This window comes from Neodiprion virginianus, chromosome 1 (assembly GCF_021901495.1).
Source record: "Neodiprion virginianus isolate iyNeoVirg1 chromosome 1, iyNeoVirg1.1, whole genome shotgun sequence".
Lineage (NCBI taxonomy): Eukaryota > Metazoa > Arthropoda > Insecta > Hymenoptera > Diprionidae > Neodiprion > Neodiprion virginianus.
In genome coordinates, this window is record NC_060877.1 from 23,693,692 (window position 1) to 23,706,929 (window position 13,238).

Consider the following 13,238-nt stretch of genomic DNA (forward strand, 5'->3'; position numbering starts at 1 on the left):
TCCTGAACGTTGTAAATAAATTATCGTTATCAATTTGAACTATTTTTTTCCCTTTGATACTAATTCTTTTTCTGACCGTCTATTCCCTGCATTGAGAATTAGACTGAAATTTTTTTGGATTTTTTCAAAAAATTTCGACGATTTTGAATATTGCTGGAATTAATTCTTTGATGCACTATATCGATATAATTTTACTATTGCGTGTAGTCCGAACATGCTGCAAGTAACGGATCAAAAGTTACAACAAAAAAACGAAGGATTCCCTTCGTAATTTCGCTGCTGTTCGCCCTACGTTCTTTTTGGAGCGTTTTCTTAGTCCCTGTGGTTCTAATTAGTCAAGAATAGGTCATACAAGTCGATTAGAAGATGAAAAATTTTTGCTCAAAAAAACGGTATCAATAATCGCAATGGATTTTTGGAGAAAAATTTTGACTAATTTTGATGATACTGAAATGATGAGGAATCGATTGTGCGCAGTCTTGACTCACAACGAATAACGGAATAAAAGGAATGACCGAAACATATAAGATTTGCGCCAGGTTGTCAAAAAGATGGGGAAGGAAAATGACGAATTCATCGCTACGAAGTTTCTTTCAGCTGTTTCAGTGTGTTTATTACACTTTAATCTTAGGAAAAGTGCTCAGGTGTCAGTGTACAGTACGTGAAAAAGTTGCCAAATAATATTAAGGCGAATAAAAAAATTATCACACATTCCATAATAAAGCTGACTATTATATTACCTTAAGCATCATATGAAAAGTAGTTCTTAAGTAAATATTATGTTCTGCCCTGCACAGAGGTGCAATGCGCCTCCGCAGGATAAGATATGTATAACATTCTATTACTTAATGTAAGCTGAATTAGTATAAATGAATAAACAAATCTCTGTGTGTCTTCTTCGTATTTCCTCAGCTGCAGGTGAGGAATGGAAAACTAGGCTGTTTTTCATGTCTTCTCTGCGTTGCCCACCCTGCTTAAAAAATCCGACATAGACTGTCGGATCTCTGTCGGATTTTTTAAGCAGGGCAGGCTACAATCCGTACTGCATGTGATTTCGATGCTGTGTCTCTAAAGGCATGCCTGCTAGAGAGGACATTTATCGCCTGCTGAGTGAGCCACAGATCAAAAGTGATGGCCGAAAAGACAGAATGCTGGACCAACGTTCCAAAGAAAGGGGAAAGATAAATCATGAACTCGTAGGTTTGATGATTTAGTTTCAGTTTATTCAATATGCCTCAATCATAGCACAAGTGTTCTGAGTTAGTGATAGTACTCTAATATTAAGCTGTCACATATTGTTGTTGTGGAAGACAAAAAGAAATGTAAAATAAGTATTTAACATTTCATAAGTATTCGAACTATTTTATTAGGAAAAAGAAGTGCAATATACATAGCATTATGCAGAATATGAAAACTGTCATATGAAGTAGTTATTATTAAGTTTGTACATAGAGTTCAAGCTTCGGCCTCCGTGCAGGTGCAATGCCTCTCTGTAGGAAACGATAAGCATGCTATTCTATTGTTACTATTTGATGTTACCAGCATTGAAATAAATGAATGAATTAAACCATTCCTTTGTATTTTCTTAGTATTTTGTGGGCAGTTGGTGCTACGATCTTTGAAATCTCTTTTTTGCTATGTCCGAGGTTGAATTGGCCTGAAAAGGATCATTTGAAACGATTCAAAGACTGAAGTGTTTTGCTTCAAGCGTTGACTGAGGAGAATGAAGACAGTTGCCCTAATGGGCTTTGTTGTGACAAACAAATTCGTCGTGCGCTTGCGTTCCTGAGTTGTTCCAATGATAGAGTTGAGAACTTATTGCAGAACATCAGAGAGTTACCGATTTCGACGTGATGCTGGCTGCATTCACCTTCCGAGTGACACAGTCTCCGTAATGGTAAGCCCAAGCCAGTAGTTAGCCTGTGTGCACTTACCGACTTGCAGCGTTACAAGAAATTAATAATAAGAATAAATTTACTCCAAAATTCGTGGCAAAACAGTGATTTAATTAAAATATAGGTACTCGAGGAAAAAATGTATACATAGATCATAAATAATAATAGATCAGATGTAATAATGATGCAGGGACCAAGAAGTATATATGTATATGCGGTCCATGTACGATATTAATATATATAATATGATCCATTTAAGATCCGTACTATAAATTTTATAATTTTTCAGGAGACAGACTAGATTATCTAAAATATTACGGCCATGATATGAAAATATAAGAATTATTCATTTCGAAATGGGATTCTATTCGACACGCGCTCGATGTATTCCATAACATCAATATTCATAATTATTCCAACAAATTTTCATTTGCTCTATTGACTTGAATTTTCGGAGGCACAGGATCAAAACGGTGTTTTAGCTAGTCGCAAGTGAAGTATCTATGTTGGGTAGCGAAGCCGAATTGTTTTTCGAAAAGTGTTCGAATGGAAAAAATTCAGAGTTACTGTAATATATGACGGATGCGCTAGTTTTGATCCAGATGAAATGGATGCTCCGTATATGAGACAGTATTTAATGCAATGTCCTGATTTAAAGACTAAAAAAGGTGATTGCCGGCGATTTTTTTTTTTTTTTTTAAGAATATATATTGAGTCAAAGGCTGACCATCGAAGGGCCTAGTCACTTGAGTCTCGAATCGGCAGGAAAGATGAAGTGCATAATTCTTGTCTGAAATGTAAAAGCGAAATTCATTATACATCATGTCATATTGTACATCATGCATCATACATAGTATGAGAGATCGAAACCAGAGTTTGGACGTTCGGATGTTTAGAAAGTGACGTCACCCAAAATTTCTTTTCTCGAAATATCAGCTAGCAGAATTCCTCAGTATGGAAACAACCGCGCAGTAGAGCGGACGTATGAGAATCGCGCTCCGCAGATTTCGAGAACCGGGTTCTCTACTTCCTGGTTTCTGCGCTCCGGGGCCGCTTCCTGGTGCAACTCGACTTCCAGGACAAGCGCTCCGTATTTTCTGCGGTCCAGGTCCACTACCTGGTGAAACTCGACTTCCAGGACAAGCGCTCCGTATTTTCTGCGCTCCAGGTCCACTACCTCGTGAAACTCGACTCTCGGAGGACGAGGAAGACGAGGAGAACAAGATGGACGAGAAGGACGAGGATTTGTGCACGGTGAGAATAATATTTTTATAATATTTGATGAATTAGGATCAGGATCAGGAGTAGGAATAGGAGTAGGATCAGAAGGAGGAGTAGGAGTAGGATCAGGAATAGGATCAGGAGTGGTAGTAGGAGTAGGACTAGGATCAGAAGTGGGATCAGGAGTAGGAGTAGGAGTAGCAGTAGAAGTACAAATAGGAGAAGGATCAAGAGTAGATGTAGGATCAGGAGAAGAATTAGTATCAGAAGTAGTCAACCACCTCCGACCACCTTCGTCCTCTTCGTCCACCTCGTCCCCGTCCTCTTCTTCCTCCGCCGCCTCGTTATCCTCGTCGTCCTCGACTTCCTCGAATACCGCCGCTCACTTCCAACCACCGCCAAACACTTCCTACCCCCTCCTGCCCCCGCCAAACACCACAACCATCTCCGTCCACCTCCTACCACACCCTGCCGCCTTTTCCTGCTCTTTTTAAATCATATTATTTACTCAGAGTAATTTTAGTCAGGAACTTGCTTAACTGGCGCTTATATCCTAATCCTTTTTCTTCAACGTTGTAATTGCAAGATATAACTAATTTTTAATATTCCGCATTGCAGGAAAGTCCGTCAATGGAACGGTCTGCTGACTCCGAAGGATCTCTACTGGATGTGGATGAAACTTTGGAAAGAAGTAAGGAGGTTCTAGGATCACCATTCTACGAGAATATAGCCTCCATGAATATTCATTGTTGGTATATAAGGTCTGGCAACGTACCTACTTTCTGTAATGTTAAAGATTTTGAAAGAAATTAACTAACTATAAAAATGGATAAAAAATATTATCTCTAATAGTGAATGTAGCTAATACAGCTTTAACCGCATATTGATTATGTTAATGATCTATTGTGACAAGATCGGAATTAGATAAGCTCTCTAAATACTCTTTTCTAGTCTATTAATTTATATCATGTATATGTAAATGTATATTTCTTCAGTTTATACAATCACTGCACTAGGATTACCCTTGCCACGTTTTATGGTGCGCTTGTGTAATTTGTATATTATTAACCTTACGTTTTACTCTATTTGCGACAAGTTATGAGTGTTTCTAATTTCTTGGCAATTATTTATGTACATGTATGTGTATATATGTATATGTATACTTATGCATGTGTATATACATATGTACACATATTTAAAACTAGATTTTTACAATAAACACAGAGGTTTTGGTATATTCACATACGGATTTCTGTGTATAGGTATACTTGAACTAAGATATCCTGATCTCTAATACGGAGTTCTTCGTAATTCGCATTTGTTCTTGTAACCCAATGTCCTACATACGATGGCAAAAATCGAGATCCAACTTGACTGAGTTTCAAAGCCCTGTTGACATAAAAGCAGCTATTTGATAGAAATTATAGTTCATAGTTTACACAGCCCGTTTCATGATATTTCATTATAAATACATATGTTTCAATGTATTTAGGAATAATTTATCAAATATACAGAGGTCATGTGCAAATAATAAATGAATTGATTCGACCGCAGTTTGATGTATTCATTAGAGCTTTAACAATAAATTTAAGCTTTGTTACTTCTTTTATTTTATTATGGGTGATCAAAAACATTTCCGATTATTCGTGCTGTGGAAGCATGGGGATTAAACCAAATGTAGCAAAAGATTAGAAACAGTGTATGTGGAGTACGGGTATTTTTCTAATAATGCAAACACGTGCCGCTAGCTTAGTTTTGACATATCTAGAATACCACGCCTTGCGAATTAGCTTTCCAGACATAGATGAATGATGAATTTTAAGGACTGCATTATCGTTGTTGAATACTCTATGCCTCATAGGAAAAGAAAATCTGTAACGATAAAATTGATGCACCGGATCATCGTCGACTTTAACTTTTGAAATGTCCTACCATTTTCGAACACCTCCAACCATCCTATTTACCTATATTACTAGATTAGCTATGATATGAAAAGAGAAGAATTATTCATTTCGAAATGGGATTCTATTCGACACGCGCTCGATGTATCCCATAACACTAATATTCAAAATTATTCCAACAACTTTTCATTTGCTCTCTCGATCTTGAATTTTCATAGGCATAGAATCGAAACGCTGTTTTAGCTGGTCGCAAGTGAAGTATCTGCGTTGGGTGGAGGAGCAGAATTGTTTTTCGTAAAGTATTCGGATGGAAAAAAATTCAGAGTAACTGTAATACATCACGGATGCGCTAATTTTGAACGAGACGAAATGGATGCTTCGTATATGAGACAGTATTTAACGCTGCGTAGTGATTTAAAGACCTAAGAAGGTGATAGGGAGAGAAAGAACGAAGCTTCTTAACACTTCGAGTGTATTTTAACACACATTTGAAAGATACGAGCAAAATTTTTCATCATCCAACTGTCGCAGAACGGCAGCGTTATTAGCCGACCCGTTCACTGAAGAATATATCTTCAGTCAACGGCTGACCATCGAAGGGCCTGGCCACTTGAGTCTGGAATCGGCAGGAGAGATAAAGTGCGTATTTCTTGTATGAAATGTGAAACCTAAAATCATTATGCATCATATCATATCATCGTACATCATACATCATACATCATACATCATACATCATACATCATCATACAGAGTATTAAAAGTCGAAACCAAAGTTTGGATGTCGGATGTTCAGAAAGTGACGTCACCAATTCAAAATCAGCTAGCCGAATTCCTCAGTCTGGAACGAACCGCGCAGTAGAGCGGACGGATGAGAGTCGCGCTCCGCAAATTTCGAGTACCGGGTTCTCAACCTCCCAGATCCCGCGCTTCGGGTCCGCTACGTATTTCGAGTACCGGGTTCCCAACCTCCCGGATCCCGCGCTTCGGGTCAGCTACGCGGTGAAACTCGACTTCCAGGACACGCGCTCCGTAATTTCTTTACTCCAGGTCCGCTACCTGGTGAAACACGACTTTCAGGACACGCGCTCCGTAATTTCTTTACTCCAGGTCCGCTACCTGGTGAAACACGACTTTCAGGACACGCGCTCCGTAATTTCTTTACTCCAGGTCCGCTACCTGGTAAAACACGACTTTCAGGACACGCGCTCCGTGATTTCTTTACTCGAGGTCCGCTACCTGGTGAAACACGACTTTCAGGACACGCGCTCCGTAATTTTTGCGCTCAAGGTCCACTACCTGCAGGAACTCGACTTCCAGAACAAGCGCTCCGCAGTTTTGGCTGTCCAGGTACTTGACCTGATGACTTTTGACCTTCGGAAGTAATTTTGCGTAGTTCCGGCTGTACAGGTTCGCGACCTCGTGACTTTTGACCAAGCACTGTGTAGTTTCTGCGCGGGTCCGCTACGCGGTGAAACTCGACTTCCAGGATAAGCGCGCCGTGGTTCCTGGTTCATGTTTACAATAAATTATTTCAACTCGTTTTTCGCACAAGCCGAAATTCAGTAGCTGTCAGTCCGCTAATAAAATTTCTCGACTTCCAGGATAAGCGCTCCGTGGTTCCTGGTTCATGTTTACAATAAATTATTTCAATTCGTTTTTCGCGCAAGCCGAAATTCAGTAGCTGTCAGTCCGCTAATAAAATTTCTCGACTTCCAGGATAAGCGCTCCGTGGTTCCTGGTTCATGTTTACAATAAATTATTTCAATTCGTTTTTCGCGCAAGCCGAAATTCAGTAGCTGTCAGTCCGCTAATAAAATTTCTCGACTTCCAGGATAAGCGCTCCGTGGTTCCTGGTTCATGTTTACAATAAATTATTTCAATTCGTTTTTCGCGCAAGCCGAAATTCAGTAACTGTCAGTCCGCTAATAAAATTTCTCGACTTCCAGGATAAGCGCTCCGTGGTTCCTGGTTCATGTTTACAATAAATTATTTCAATTCGTTTTTCGCGCAAGCCGAAATTCAGTAGCTGTCAGTCCGCTAATAAAATTTCTCGACTTCCAGGATAAGCGCTCCGTGGTTCCTGGTTCATGTTTACAATAAATTATTTCAATTCGTTTTTCGCGCAAGCCGAAATTCAGTAGCTGTCAGTCCGCTAATAAAATTTCTCGACTTCCAGGATAAGCGCTCCGTGGTTCCTGGTTCATGTTTACAATAAATTATTTCAATTCGTTTTTCGCGCAAGCCGAAATTCAGTAGCTGTCAGTCCGCTAATAAAATTTCTCGACTTCCAGGATAAGCGCTCCGTGGTTCCTGGTTCATGTTTACAATAAATTATTTCAATTCGTTTTTCGCGCAAGCCGAAATTCAGTAGCTGTCAGTCCGCTAATAAAATTTCTCGACTTCCAGGATAAGCGCTCCGTGGTTCCTGGTTCATGTTTACAATAAATTATTTCAATTCGTTTTTCGCGCAAGCCGAAATTCAGTAGCTGTCAGTCCGCTAATAAAATTTCTCGACTTCCAGGATAAGCGCTCCGTGGTTCCTGGTTCATGTTTACAATAAATTATTTCAATTCGTTTTTCGCGCAAGCCGAAATTCAGTAGCTGTCAGTCCGCTAATAAAATTTCTCGACTTCCAGGATAAGCGCTCCGTGGTTCCTGGTTCATGTTTACAATAAATTATTTCAATTCGTTTTTCGCGCAAGCCGAAATTCAGTAGCTGTCAGTACGCTAATAAAATTTCTATTACTTTATAATCTTCTCATAATCTTCTTGGTAAAATACGTCGATAAAAAAATTACATTAAACCTTACACTTGAAGGTGTTCGGAGTTGGACGAGGAGGAGGACGAGGAAGACAAGGAGATGAAGGTGGACGAGGATTTGTGCTCGGTGAGTAAAACACTTTTATAATATTTGATGGAAATTGTACTTATATTTGATCCAGAATATTTCAAACTAGTCATGTTTACATTAAATTATTTCAATTCATTTTTCGCACAAGCACATATTCAGTAGCTATGAATAAGCTTATACAATTTATTATATTATTAAACAATTAATTAATTATATCAATCCTTATACAATATTTTTGATGTGTTCCTATACTGAAAATATTTACATTAAATTATTTCAATTCGTTTTTCGCGCAAGCCGAAATTCAGTAGCTGTCAGTCCGCTAATAAAATTTCTCGACTTCCAGGATAAGCGCTCCGTGGTTCCTGGTTCATGTTTACAATAAATTATTTCAATTCGTTTTTCGCGCAAGCCGAAATTCAGTAACTGTCAGTCCGCTAATAAAATTTCTCGACTTCCAGGATAAGCGCTCCGTGGTTCCTGGTTCATGTTTACAATAAATTATTTCAATTCGTTTTTCGCGCAAGCCGAAATTCAGTAGCTGTCAGTACGTTAATAAAATTTCTATTACTTTATAATCTTCTCATAATCTTCTTGGTAAAATACGTCGATAAAAAAATTACATTAAACCTTACACTTGAAGGTGTTCGGAGTTGGACGAGGAGGAGGACGAGGAAGACAAGGAGATGAAGGTGGACGAGGATTTGTGCTCGGTGAGTAAAACACTTTTATAATATTCAATGGAAATTGTACTTATATTTGATCCAGAATATTTCAAACTAGTCATGTTTACATTAAATTATTTCAATTCATTTTTCGCACAAGCACATATTCAGTAGCTATGAATAAGCTTATACAATTTATTATATTATTAAACAATTAATTAATTATATCAATCCTTATACAATATTTTTGATGTGTTCCTATACTGAAAATATTTACATTAAATTATTTCAATTCATTTTTCGCGCAAGCACATATTCAGTAGCTGTGAATAAGCTTATACAATTTATTCTACTATCAATTAATTAATTAATTATATTAATCCTTACACAATATTTTTGATGTGTTCTCATACTGAAAATATTTATTACTATTCCAGGTATAACCCGAGGTGGTTGGCGGTGGTTGGAGGTGGTCGGAGGTGGACGAGGTGGACCAGGAGGAGGACGAGGACCAGGAGGAGGACGAGGTGGACGAGGAGGAGGCGGGGTGGGTCGTGGGAGAGGAGGGGCGGGGAAGGGGAGGGAAGGGGCAGAGGTGGGTGGGGAAGGGGGTGAGGTGGGACGGGAAGGGGAGGGGGAGGGGGAGGGAAGGGGAAGGGGGGAAGAGGGAGGGAAGGGGCAGGGGCGGGGGAGGGCGGGCGGGAGGGAGGGAGGGGAGGGGGTAGTAGAGGATGGACGTAATAGAGCAGAACCGCCCCCCCACACGCCCGCCCTACCCGGCCCTCCCGCCCTCCCCCTCCCCGGCCCTCCCGCCCACCCTCCCTCCCGCCCGCCCTCCCCCGCCCCTGCCCCTTCCCTCCCTCTTCCCCCCTGCCCCTTCCCTCCCCCTCCCCCTTCCCGCCCCCTCCCCCTCCCCTTCCCGTCCCACCTCACCCCCTTCCCCGCCCACCTCTGCCCCTTCCCTCCCCTTCCCCGCCCCTCCTCTCCCACGACCCACCCCGCCTCCTCCTCGTCCACCTCGTCCTCCTCCTGGTCCACCTCGTCCACCTCCGACCACCTCCAACCACCGCCAACCACCTCGGGTTATACCTGGAATAGTAATAAATATTTTCAGTATGAGAACACATCAAAAATATTGTGTAAGGATTAATATAATTAATTAATTAATTGATAGTAGAATAAATTGTATAAGCTTATTCACAGCTACTGAATATGTGCTTGCGCGAAAAATGAATTGAAATAATTTAATGGAAATATTTTCAGTATAGGAACACATCAAAAATATTGTATAAGGATTGATATAATTAATTAATTGTTTAATAATATAATAAATTGTATAAGCTTATTCATAGCTACTGAATATGTGCTTGTGCGAAAAATGAATTGAAATAATTTAATGTAAACATGACTAGTTTGAAATATTCTGGATCAAATATAAGTACAATTTCCATTAAATATTATAAAAGTGTTTTACTCACCGAGCACAAATCCTCGTCCACCTTCATCTCCTTGTCTTCCTCGTCCTCCTCCTCGTCCAACTCCGAACACCTTCAAGTGTAAGGTTTAATGTAATTTTTTTATCGACGTATTTTACCAAGAAGATTATGAGAAGATTATAAAGTAATAGAAATTTTATTAACGTACTGACAGCTACTGAATTTCGGCTTGCGCGAAAAACGAATTGAAATAATTTATTGTAAACATGAACCAGGAACCACGGAGCGCTTATCCTGGAAGTCGAGAAATTTTATTAGCGGACTGACAGTTACTGAATTTCGGCTTGCGCGAAAAACGAATTGAAATAATTTATTGTAAACATGAACCAGGAACCACGGAGCGCTTATCCTGGAAGTCGAGAAATTTTATTAGCGGACTGACAGCTACTGAATTTCGGCTTGCGCGAAAAACGAATTGAAATAATTTATTGTAAACATGAACCAGGAACCACGGAGCGCTTATCCTGGAAGTCGAGAAATTTTATTAGCGGACTGACAGCTACTGAATTTCGGCTTGCGCGAAAAACGAATTGAAATAATTTATTGTAAACATGAACCAGGAACCACGGAGCGCTTATCCTGGAAGTCGAGAAATTTTATTAGCGGACTGACAGCTACTGAATTTCGGCTTGCGCGAAAAACGAATTGAAATAATTTATTGTAAACATGAACCAGGAACCACGGAGCGCTTATCCTGGAAGTCGAGAAATTTTATTAGCGGACTGACAGCTACTGAATTTCGGCTTGCGCGAAAAACGAATTGAAATAATTTATTGTAAACATGAACCAGGAACCACGGAGCGCTTATCCTGGAAGTCGAGAAATTTTATTAGCGGACTGACAGCTACTGAATTTCGGCTTGCGCGAAAAACGAATTGAAATAATTTATTGTAAACATGAACCAGGAACCACGGAGCGCTTATCCTGGAAGTCGAGAAATTTTATTAGCGGACTGACAGCTACTGAATTTCGGCTTGCGCGAAAAACGAATTGAAATAATTTATTGTAAACATGAACCAGGAACCACGGAGCGCTTATCCTGGAAGTCGAGAAATTTTATTAGCGGACTGACAGCTACTGAATTTCGGCTTGCGCGAAAAACGAATTGAAATAATTTATTGTAAACATGAACCAGGAACCACGGAGCGCTTATCCTGGAAGTCGAGAAATTTTATTAGCGGACTGACAGCTACTGAATTTCGGCTTGCGCGAAAAACGAATTGAAATAATTTATTGTAAACATGAACCAGGAACCACGGAGCGCTTATCCTGGAAGTCGAGAAATTTTATTAGCGGACTGACAGTTACTGAATTTCGGCTTGCGCGAAAAACGAATTGAAATAATTTATTGTAAACATGAACCAGGAACCACGGAGCGCTTATCCTGGAAGTCGAGAAATTTTATTAGCGGACTGACAGTTACTGAATTTCGGCTTGCGCGAAAAACGAATTGAAATAATTTATTGTAAACATGAACCAGGAACCACGGAGCGCTTATCCTGGAAGTCGAGAAATTTTATTAGCGGACTGACAGCTACTGAATTTCGGCTTGCGCGAAAAACGAATTGAAATAATTTATTGTAAACATGAACCAGGAACCACGGAGCGCTTATCCTGGAAGTCGAGAAATTTTATTAGCGGACTGACAGCTACTGAATTTCGGCTTGCGCGAAAAACGAATTGAAATAATTTATTGTAAACATGAACCAGGAACCACGGAGCGCTTATCCTGGAAGTCGAGAAATTTTATTAGCGGACTGACAGCTACTGAATTTCGGCTCGCGCGAAAAACGAATTGAAATAATTTATTGTAAACATGAACCAGGAACCACGGAGCGCTTATCCTGGAAGTCGAGAAATTTTATTAGCGGACTGACAGCTACTGAATTTCGGCTCGCGCGAAAAACGAATTGAAATAATTTATTGTAAACATGAACCAGGAACCACGGAGCGCTTATCCTGGAAGTCGAGAAATTTTATTAGCGGACTGACAGTTACTGAATTTCGGCTTGCGCGAAAAACGAATTGAAATAATTTATTGTAAACATGAACCAGGAACCACGGAGCGCTTATCCTGGAAGTCGAGAAATTTTATTAGCGGACTGACAGCTACTGAATTTCGGCTTGCGCGAAAAACGAATTGAAATAATTTATTGTAAACATGAACCAGGAACCACGGAGCGCTTATCCTGGAAGTCGAGAAATTTTATTAGCGGACTGACAGCTACTGAATTTCGGCTTGCGCGAAAAACGAATTGAAATAATTTATTGTAAACATGAACCAGGAACCACGGAGCGCTTATCCTGGAAGTCGAGAAATTTTATTAGCGGACTGACAGCTACTGAATTTCGGCTTGCGCGAAAAACGAATTGAAATAATTTATTGTAAACATGAACCAGGAACCACGGAGCGCTTATCCTGGAAGTCGAGAAATTTTATTAGCGGACTGACAGCTACTGAATTTCGGCTTGTGCGAAAAACGAGTTGAAATAATTTATTGTAAACATGAACCAGGAACCACGGCGCGCTTATCCTGGAAGTCGAGTTTCACCGCGTAGCGGACCCGCGCAGAAACTACACAGTGCTTGGTCAAAAGTCACGAGGTCGCGAACCTGTACAGCCGGAACTACGCAAAATTACTTCCGAAGGTCAAAAGTCATCAGGTCAAGTACCTGGACAGCCAAAACTGCGGAGCGCTTGTTCTGGAAGTCGAGTTCCTGCAGGTAGTGGACCTTGAGCGCAAAAATTACGGAGCGCGTGTCCTGAAAGTCGTGTTTCACCAGGTAGCGGACCTCGAGTAAAGAAATCACGGAGCGCGTGTCCTGAAAGTCGTGTTTTACCAGGTAGCGGACCTGGAGTAAAGAAATTACGGAGCGCGTGTCCTGAAAGTCGTGTTTTACCAGGTAGCGGACCTGGAGTAAAGAAATTACGGAGCGCGTGTCCTGAAAGTCGTGTTTCACCAGGTAGCGGACCTGGAGTAAAGAAATTACGGAGCGCGTGTCCTGAAAGTCGTGTTTCACCAGGTAGCGGACCTGGAGTAAAGAAATTACGGAGCGCGTGTCCTGGAAGTCGAGTTTCACCGCGTAGCTGACCCGAAGCGCGGGATCCGGGAGGTTGGGAACCCGGTACTCGAAATACGTAGCGGACCCGAAGCGCGGGATCTGGGAGGTTGAGAACCCGGTACTCGAAATTTGCGGAGCGCGACTC